Source organism: Prionailurus viverrinus, chromosome A3 (genome assembly GCF_022837055.1).
Source record: "Prionailurus viverrinus isolate Anna chromosome A3, UM_Priviv_1.0, whole genome shotgun sequence".
Taxonomy (NCBI): domain Eukaryota; kingdom Metazoa; phylum Chordata; class Mammalia; order Carnivora; family Felidae; genus Prionailurus; species Prionailurus viverrinus.
The window spans coordinates 27,689,813-27,700,780 of NC_062563.1; positions in this window are offsets into that span (position 1 = coordinate 27,689,813).

Below are 10,968 nucleotides of genomic sequence, written 5' to 3' on the forward strand. Positions count from 1 at the left end.
GGAAAAGATTCGTCCATCAGAACAAGAGAAACACACGGAAGCTGCGTGAAGACACTTTCGTTTTTCGGAATCAGATTAGTAAAGATCGAAAAACGTTGATAAGGCACTGTGCTGTCGAAGTTGTGGGCAAACAAGCAGTCACACGCTCTGTTAGCAGGGGGTAGATTGGCACACTCTCGATGGATGATCACCCAGAAAGTTCCATTAAAAGTGCAAATGCCCAAACTTTAAAAAAAAATTTTTTTTTAACGTTAACGTTTTATTTATTTTTGAGAGAGAGACAGAGTACGAGCGGGGGAGAGGCAGAGACAGCAGGAGACAGAATCCACAAAGCAGGCTCCAGGCTCTGAGCTGTCAGCACAGAGCCTGATGCGGGGCTCGAACTCACAAACTGTGAGATCATGACCTGAGCCAAAGTCAGTCGGACGCTTAACCGACTGAGCCACTCAGGCGCCCCCGGGAAGTTTTTTCTGAACCGATGTGAAATAATCCCCAAGACAAATTGTCAAATAGGAAGAAAAAAAGCAATCTGAAGGAGCGAATGGATGCTCCCATCTGTATTTAAAGGGGAAAATAGGGGCGCCTGGGTGGCTTAGTCGGTTAAGCCTCTGACTTCGGCTCAGGTCATGATCTCGCAGTCCGTGAGTTTGAGCCCCGCGTCGGGCTCTGTGCTGACCGCTCAGAGCCTGGAGCCTGTTTCAGATTCTGTGTCTCCCTCTCTCTCTGCCCCTCCCCTGTTCATGCTCTGTCTCTCTCTGTCTCAAAAAATAAATAAATAAATAAAACGCTAAAAAAAAAAAAAAATTGGGGGCGCCTGGGTGGCACAGTCGGTTAAGCGTCCGACTTCAGCCAGGTCACGATCTCGCGGTCCGTGAGTTCGAGCCCCGCATAGGGCTCCTGGGCTGATGGCTCAGAGCCTGGAGCCTGTTTCCGATTCTATGTCTCCCTCTCTCTCTGCCCCTCCCCTGTTCATGCTCTGTCTCTCTCTGTCCCAAAAATAAATAAACGTTAAAAAAAAAAAAGTTAAAAAAAAATAAAGGGGAAATAGTCATCCCTTACGTCTTTAAGGAAACATGAGAAAATTGGTTGCCCCCAGAAAGAGGCAGTAGGCGGCTGGAGATAGGAATGGGAGGGAGACTTTTCAAGTATTACCCCTGGTACCTTTTGAGTTCTGAGCCAAAACAGAAATAAATACAAATATTTAAAAATCTATCCTCCTGGGGCACCTGGCTGGCTCAGTCAGTGGAGCCTGCCTGACCCTTGACCTTAGGGTTGTGAATTTCAGCCCCATGTTGGATGTAGAGATTACTTTAAAAAATAAATTAAATAAATCAAAATCAAAATCTATCCTCTCGCAAGTGCCACATTCCTACACGCTCCTTGCTCCCAGCTAACTTCTGTCCCCTTGGACGGAACATCCTGGAAGAGAAAAAAAGACAAGAGGCCTGAGTGTGAATCTCCGTTCCATCACAGACGCACAGTGCGTCCTGGAGCAAAATGCTTTCCCTCTCTGGTTCGTATTATACGGCACCCAGACCATGCCTCTGGCTCAGGCATTCTGTGTCCTCCTGCTGGACCCAGCGCCTAGAAGACGAGCACCAGGTCTCCTTGCGTCTTAAATCATCCAATCCACCTAAACGGAATACCTCCTATGTGCCAGATTCCGGGGTCCCCGTTTCTTGCCCTACAAGCCCCCAGCTCCAGTGCCCGGGCATAGAAGTTGGTACCCCGTAGAAATTCAGGACAGGTTTCTTAGCTTCCAAGTGACGAATGGATATTGGGATAGATGCATGGTGCATAGCGGATAGTAGATGGCAGCTGAGTAGATTCATGGCTGAGTCGCAAGTGGATGGATCTTCAAGACAATGGCCTTCACTTGATCCTACAGCCCTCCCCACAGCTACCATTCATTTTTTTTAGCCCCCTTTTGGCAGCAAAGGTCTTTGAAAAAGTGTCTATCCTCTCACTGTCTCTAATTCCTCTTCTCTCTTCAATCCACCTCAATCATGTGGCTACCTGCCCACCCCATCCCACACCCGTTGAAACGGCAGTTGTCAAGGGTACCGTGATTCAAAATTCAACACTCAATTCTCAGCCTTCATCTTCTCGACTGATCGACAGCTTTTTTTTTTTAATTTTTTTTTCAACGTTTATTTATTTTTGGGACAGAGAGAGACAGAGCATGAACGGGGGAGGGGCAGAGAGAGAGGGAGACACAGAATCGGAACAGGCTCCAGGCTCTGAGCCATCAGCCCAGAGCCTGATGCGGGGCTCGAACTCACAGACTGCGAGATCGTGACCTGGCTGAAGTCAGACGCTTAACCGACTGCGCCACCCAGGCGCCCCTGATCGACAGTTTTTGATAGTTGACCCCTCCCTGCTCCCCGATACACCTCTCTTCGCTTGGTGTCCGGAACTCCACAGTCTGATGGCTGTCCCCCTACTTCCCCGTTCGCTCCTTCCTGCCCGTGGCTCCAGATGTACATCGTCAGCCTAGTCCTCTCCCCTGAACTCCAGTGCACACATCCGATGGCCTGCCCAACATCTCCTTGAAGACGTTGGGACGACATCTGAGACTCAAACTCAAAGCTGACCTTCCGATCCACCACCTTGCCCCGTTCCTCGGATGGCAAATTCACACTTGCAGGTGTTCAGGCCCAGGAACCTCGGAGGCGCCCTTGACAACTCTCATTTCCTCTCCGTATCTGAGACATCAGCGACCCTGCTGTCCCCACCTTTTACATATATCCAGAGTCCAATCTCATCTCACCCCTGCTCTGCTCTGAGCCACCAGCGTTTCCCAACAGAATTATTGCAACATCCGCTCCTTTCTCCCCAGAGTCTTTTCGAAGGCCTTCAAAGCTCCAGATGGTCTAAATCTGTATTAGCGATGACGTCATCTACCACCACCTCCCCTCACCTGTTCCGCTCCAGCCACACTGACCCCCTTTGGCCTCAGCAAACCAGTCGAGCCTTCCCTTGAGAGCTTTGCAGAAGTGATTCCCTGGCCTGAACAACTTGTCCTCCAGATAGTCTCGTGGCATCCAGGGGACCACCTTACTGATTAAGATCTTCAGGATCCTCTTTACCCACGATTCTCCCCTAGCACCTCGCACCTTCCAACATGCCCTATCGTGTAAGCATTTATTGTGTTAATTATTCCTTGCACATTTTCTTTCTACTGGGAGATAAGCACCGTTTTTGTCTGTTATTTTCACTGAAATATCCCCAGCCTTTAGAACAGGGCCTGACATAGAGGTGGGTAGTCAATACATATTTGTTGAATGAATGAATGAATGAATGAATATATAAATGGTTTGATGCTGGAAAGATATATAGCTGGTGGATGGATGAATGGATGGATGGATGGATGATGATCAAATGGAGGGTAGATGGAAGGATGGAGTAATGGTAGGAGAAAGTTGAATGGATAGATGGTGAGGAATAGGTCATAAATAAATGGTAGATGGACGGATGAGGGATGTATAGATAGGTGGAGGGATTTAATCCATTTCCCTACAATTTACTGAGCACTTACCAATATGCTGGTGAGCCCAACCAGCAGGTGCCTGCCCTAAAGGAGCTTACAGTTTCATGGGGGAGACAAACATATATATGTAAAATATATATGCAATGGTATCTAATTAATAGATTTAATATTAATATATAATGATTATGTATAATTAAATACATGTGAAATTCCAAATTCTATTGTGTGTTATGAAGGGAATAAAGGATGTTCTGAGAAAGAATGATATGGACGAGGGATGGAAAAATGGGCGATAAATGGGTAGCTGGGGGTGGATAGGACTTAGACCGGGCTGCTTTGCCTCAGTGGTCCTGGCCGGCCACACGCACCATCCATCTCCAGACCCCGGGGTCTCCCCACACTTCACCTGCAGCTCTAATCTCGGAGAGACTGTCCTCTCTCTCCCTGTACTGACACAGCACCTGCCCTAGCCCATCCCCTGTGGCCCTGCTTGACTCCACGTCTTGCCCCTACCCTGCTGAGTCACAGTCTTGGGCTACTCAGAGGACACCTCCATGGAGCTGTGGTTTGTGGTTCAATCCAGCCCTTTGGCCGTCCTCAACCTTGCAGGGGGGCCGGCGGGGGGGGGGGGTGCGGGGAGGGGATGTGGTGGTGAGACTGCCAGAAGGGAGGCCAGCAAGTGCCAAGCTCTTTTTTTCTTTTAAGTTTGTTTATTTATTTTGAGAGACAGAGTGAGAGTAGGGGAGGGGCAGTGAGAGAGGGGGAGACAGAGTGAATCCTGAGCAGGTTCCAGCCCAACGCGGGGCTCAAACGCATGAGCCGTGAGATCATGACCTGAGCCGAAACCAAGAGCGGGACGCCAACCAACTGAGCCCCCCAGGCACCCAAGTGCCAAGCTCTTGACTTCTGGGCCTGAGCACCACTCTTGATTCTTGACAGACCAGGCCTGGGGCTCCAGTTGGGGGTTTATCTGGGGGCACTGGAGTCAGGGGTAAAGGATTAGAGCTAAGTCTGCCTGGAGGATTGTAACTCAGTCACGAGCAGGAATTGCAACTTAGGTCAAGGGTCAGGATGGGAAAAAGTGGGTGCCTCTTCAGTGACCAAGTCAGTGCTTGGTTTGCGGGCAGGGTCAGGATTTAGCTGTGGCTGTCAGCAGTGATGGGGGCTCAGTCTCCGTCCAAGTTTTTAGGTCAGAGTTCAGTAAGAGTGTAAAGTCTGGAACAGGGCTCAGTCTATGACCAGAGTCAAGGATCAGGGCTCAGTCAGTATCCAGGGCACTGGCCTAGTCTTGGCTTTCTCCAGGGACAAAGTGGATGGGTTGGCTCCGGACCAGTCTAAAGTGCCATCACCCAGGTAGATGAGGAGCACCTGCCCCGAACCCTGTCTTCCCTCTCGTCACTCCATGCGGGCCAGGCCTGGCTCAGTGTCCCCACAAGGCCTAGCAGTCCTCATTCTGGCACCCAGGAGACCAGGGTCGGTGTAGGGGCTATGGGGCAGGGCTCTGTGCCCGACCTGGGAGGGCACCTTGCGCAAGGCTTTCTGATGCAACTGGCGCCTGGCTGAACACCTCAGTACCCCCTCCTGCTCCCCACCCCGCTCCTCAAGCTTTTCCCAGAAACGGAAGGGCTGGACAGTGGCCTGATTCAAACACACGATCCCTTTCCTTCCTGGCCCTGACGGCTTCAGAGCCAGCAGGAAGCAGGCAGGGGGGAAGGAAGGCAGGGCAGGGATCGGATGACTCAGCAAAGACTCCAGTATTGGGAGGACTCGGATCTGGGGCTCCCTCCTCCTCCCAGCGGGAAGGCAAAGAAGAGAATGAGGATCTCTGGAAGGTTCCAGAGCCCCACCTCCAATACACACAAAGCCGTAATTATGTGGCTGAGCCCGGAGAGGGACCGGAGGCTGCCTAAGGTCATCCAACCGGCAGCTGCAAGGTCAGAACTGCAACCCAGCTTTCCTCCTGCCGTCTCTGGCTCCTCCTGCCACCAACTGGGGGAGAGGACCCTTCACCCTTTGAGGGAGGCATGGGACTTCCCCAGGAACTTCTGACTGATCTGGTGGAGGCTCCTGAAACAGCCGACGGCGAGGGCTTTGGAACCATACAGACCTGGGCTCAAACCCCTCTGGCTTGCTGTGTGATCCGAGGCTGGTTACTTCTCCTCTCTGACACCTGGTTTTCTCACTTGTCAAAAGAGCATAAATTCGTCCTTAGCTCACCGGGTTGTGGTCAGGATTGTATGAGAAAGCAGACGAACGGCACAGTCCAGGCCGGCCACATGGGGGATGCTCAGGAAATGTGTCCCTACCTCTCCCTTCACCCTCAGCTCTCCAAGGGTGTGTGTTGGGGGGGGTGGGGGGTGGGGAAGGGGTTAAGAGATGGCATCTTAGGCTTTGTGGAAACTACCACGTTGCGGTAAGTTAGCCACTTACCATCAAGTGCTTACCCTGTGCCAGGAACTCTTCTAAGCACCTTGTATTAACTCCTTTAACCCTCCACTGAGTCCAGTAACGGTTCCCAGATGCAAGATGCTGTTCAACACCCCTCTCAGGAGGATAGATGTCAATTCCATTTTATAGACAAGGGCTCTGGGTCTCAGTGGCTAAATGACTTGCCCAGGGTCATACAGGTAGGGAGAAGGCCAAGGAGAAGGCACAAAGCCGTAGACAAAGGACACCCGGGGTTTGAGCCAGACTGACTGGCTCCTAATCTCACTACCTCCGTAGACTAGTGATGTCACCTCTCCGAGCCCCAGTTTCCTCATCTCCTCCAGGCATGAAAACAAGAACTGGGTGGGGAAGTTTCAGGGTGCAGTAAGATGATGGAAGGGGAGCATCCACACAGGGCCACGCTCCATCCAAGGGCAAAGAATCACACTCCCAAGCTCAGCAGGGCTCTGACTGTCAGTGGACCCCTGCTGGGCTGATGTTGTGCCCAGGCACTGACCTTCCAGCCTTTCCTGGGGCCCGGCCTGACACAGATTCAGATGATGAAAGATCTCTGCAAAGCCCCAGAGAAGAAGGAGGTGCCCAGTCGTCTCCTAAGGGCTCCCCCAGCAGAGCTGAGAGCTGCAACCCTTGAATCAGCCACCGCCGTTCCCAAATCCGTTGGCCCAGATCCGTTTACCCATTTGTATTATGGGTTCTGTAAGGTTTTTCTTGCAGTCAGCTCATTTTTAAAAACTTAGGGATGGGGGCGCCTGGGTGGCGCAGTCGGTTAAGCGTCCGACTTCAGCCAGGTCACGATCTCGCGGTCTGTGAGTTCGAGCCCCGCGTCGGGCTCTGGGCTGATGGCTCAGAGCCTGGAGCCTGTTTCCGATTCTGTGTCTCCCTCTCTCTCTGCCCCTCCCCCGTTCATGCTCTGTCTCTCTCTGTCCCAGAAATAAATAAACGTTGAAAAAAAAATTTATAAAAAAAAAAAAAAAAAACTTAGGGATGTATGGAAACCAATTTGGCAATACATTTCACGTGAAAAACTAAACTAAAAATAAATAAAATAAAAATGAAAAAAAAATAAAATAAAAACTTAGGGAAATTTCTTTCAAATGGAAAATTTTAATCACTAACCTCAAATGGAAAAGACGCTATCAGTTTCCATAAAGAGAAAGTGACCGTAAAACTGAATATAAGAACAAGCAAGAAGGTTCTTAGATTCTGGCTAAGTCCTGTCTCTTGCTGAAGGCTCTGAACGGAGCCTGCTCTCCTTTCCTTAACAAGTGAGGCGTCAAAGACATAGAAGCCGTTACATGAGACTTTCTCCCTAGTAATTGGAGGAACAGGAAGAAAATCAAAAGGAAATGCCTATATTGTGATAGTCGGTGTTATGTCATAGAGTCTTGAGACCCTAAAACCCCATTGGTGTACGTTTTATGTTCTGGAAAACACTGACCTAATCCAACTCTCTTTTCCTATTTCCCAGGGAAGAACAGTAAGACCGCCAAAGGGGATGTGACTTGCCCACCATCTCACGGGATCGGGATCGGTGGCTTTAGCCAGACCTGGGATCCAACCAGCGCTCTAAGGCATTATTCCGCTTCTGTGGGAGGAACTTATCAAGATGGAAGGTTTAAGGACGCCTGTGGTGGGATTTCAGGCATGTGGCGGGCACCAGCCAGCTGGGGTGGAAAGGAAGGAGGCCAGCAGCTGCTGTCATTGGCCCTTGGACCCCCACGCCTCTTCTCCCTTGGAGCACAGCCTCTGTGTCCCTGTGCCCAGAGCTGAGGGCCAGCAGAATTACAGCAAATAGAAACGCAGGCTCCTTGGGGCGCCTGGGGGCTCAGTAGGTTGACCATCCGACTCTTGGTTTCAGTTCAGGCCATGATCTCACTGTTGGTGGGATTGAGTCCCGTGTTCAGCTCTGTGCTGACAGTGTGGAGCTTGCTTGGGATTCCCTCTCTCTCTCTCTCTCTCTCTCTGCCCCTCCTCAGCTGGTGATCTCTCTCTCCCTCTCAAAATAAATAACAATTAAAAAAACCTTAGAAAAGAAAGAAACACAACCAGCTGGGCTGAGAAACCAGGGTAGGGGGATGTTCTAAGCCTGGAGAGAAGGAAATTCACGAAAGCCAAATTCTGTCTCTAGGAAAGTGCCCATGGTTTGCATTTAACTGGGGAAGGGAGCTGGTCACCATTTATTTTCTTTACATTTTAACAAATACTTAGACAGCATTTATATTCCAGACACTTCACAGGTATTAAGTCATGTGATTCTCATGACAAACCAATGAAGTAGGTGCTATTATTATCCCCATTTTGTGGATGAGGAACCTGAGGCACAGAGAGCTTAAGTCATTTACCTAAAATCTCATCACTTGGAAGTGGTGAGATTTGAACCCGGGAAATGGGATCTGACTTGAGGGTGCCTTAGTGCATTTAATCCGGAGGACTACCATGCTAGGAAAGGTGTAATTAATCCCACTTTATAGGCGTTGGAAACTGAGGCTCAAGGCTATTTGGCACCTATGCTGTAAACCCAACAGGTCTTAACTTCTTTGCTGTTCTCCCTGGATCATGTACCAGGAGTTCTTGCTCTAGGGTGCTCCTCAATGTGGTAGCCGTTTACTACACGAAGCTATTGAGCATTTAAAATATGGCTAAGAGGCTGAAAATTTGCACGTGATTTAACTTTAATTTTAAAGCAAGTAAAACATGTTGTCCACTAAACACAATTTAATTGTCTTGGTAGAACAGCATTTTACTTTTTTTTTTTAAATTTATTTATTTTTGAGACAGGGAGAGACAGAGCATGAACGGGGGAGGGGCAGAGAGAGAGGGAGACACAGAATCTGAAACAGGCTCCAGGCTCTGAGCTGTCAGCACAGAGCCCGACGCGGGGCTCGAACTCAAGGACCGAGAGATCGTGACCTGAGCTGAAGTCGGCCGCTTAACCAACTGAGCCACCCAGGCGCCCCACAGCATTTTACTTTAAGCCCTCACAATTTAGCTTCTGTTCCGATTTGTTTCCAAAGTATAAAACACCGGATATTGAAGACATTAGCGGGGAAAAAAAATTTTAGAGTATATCATTAATAATTTCGTAATTATTTGTTGAGGTGATCACATGCTAGATATATTGGATAATTGAATATATTATTAATGTTAGTTTCACCTATTTTTTTTAAAGATTTTTTTTTTTTTAAGCAATCTCTATGCCCAACATGAGACTCGAACTTACAACCTTGAGATCAAGAGTCACAAATTCCACTGACTGAGCCATCCGGGTGCCCCTCACCTGTTTCTTTTTATTCTTCTTTAAATTAAAAAAAAAATTATTTGAGAGAGAGAGAGAGAGAGCAGGGAGAGAGGGGCAGAGAAAGAGAGAATCTAAGGAAGGCTCCATTATCAGCTGAAGGAGCTGGAGGTGGGGCTCAAAGCAGGGCTCCTGCGGCAGGGGGAGGGGGGCCCCAATCCCTCCACCCCAGGGATCATGACCTGAGCCAAAATCAAGAGTCAGATGCTTAACCAACAGAACCACCCAGGTGCCCCTCTTTGTATTCTTTAATGCATGACTAGAAAATTTAGGGGTGCCTGGGTGGCGCAGTCGGTTAAGCGTCCGACTTCAGCCAGGTCACGATCTCGCGGTTTGTGAGTTCGAGCCCCGCGTCAGGCTCTGGGCTGATGGCTCAGAGCCTGGAGCCTGTTTCCGATTCTGTGTCTCCCTCTCTCTCTGCCCCTCCCCCGTTCATGCTCTGTCTCTCTCTGTCCCAAAAATAAATAAACGTTGAAAAAAAAAGAAAATTTAATCCTACATTATGTGGCTTATAGTTTATGTTCCATTGGTCTAGAAAACCAGGATTTGACCGCCCCCCCCCCAAATGTGACAAGGCCCTCCTAAACCTGGGGAGTCATTCCCAGGGTGCAGTTCCAGGAGCCATATCCACTGGCCCAGGTGGAGGCTGCCGGGTGGCAAAGCTTGTAAAATGTCCCTGGACAGTATAAGCATTGGCATTAGCTGCCCCAGGTTCAAATCTCAAATCTGCTTCATACCACAAGGCAGGTGCTTTTGGGTAAACCTCTCACCGTCACTCATCTGTAGAATAGAGGTCATAGTGTTCATGTCATGGTTCATTAGGTGCCTCGGGGTCTTTGCGGTTACTTTTTCTATGTCCCCTCAGATCTTTGCATCCTCAGCCCGTCTCTTCCGTAGGATCTTAGTTTAAACATCGCCTTCTTGACGAGCCCCAATGAAAATAGCCACCCCTCAGTCGTCTGTGCTCCAGGACAAATTTATCCTTTTTGTTAATTCAAGAAAACACATGACATTTATCCTGAATTTTAAATGATCTTGGTTATTGATTTTATTTTCTTGATAATGGTCTGTCTTCCCACTGATTTATAAGAACTGTGAGGGCAGGGATGGGTCACTCTTGTCACTGCTGAGTCCCCAGCACTTAGAACAGGGTCTGACACAGCATGAACAAAGTAAGGAATGTATGAGCAAACCCAGCACAGTGCTGGCTGCACAGAGAAAACAACCAATTCCACTTTTCTTTGTCCCTTACTGCTGAGGGATTTTCGAACCGAGTCTAGACTTCCCCGGGGGTAGAAAATGAGTTCACTAGTTCCTCCCTGGCAGGGGAGTCTCCGGGGTTAAATGAGATCCCAGAGTCCCCTGGTGTGCCCTGAAGTTCCTGAAACACAGGTGAGCTGGTCCCTGGGGTTCTGGAACCTGAGCAACAAAGGTAGCTTCACCCACCTTTCCAACGCCATCCAACCTCTTGCTGGAGAAGCTATTTTTTGACACTGGTGCGTTCAGAGACATCAAGACCTAAAAGGGATTTCCAAGAAAGGCACTGGATCCCTGGGGCTGCACGGGGATGCTTCACCACATAGGAAGTGGCACCAGGGTCTCTTAGGCTTGGGGTGTCAGTCCTGTTATGGGTGACTTCCCCTCCCCGAGCCTCTATTCTATTTATTGAACACTTAGGTTGTGCCATCTAGCTCTAAGCATTTTGTCCAAGCGAAAACCTTACGAAGTGAGTACT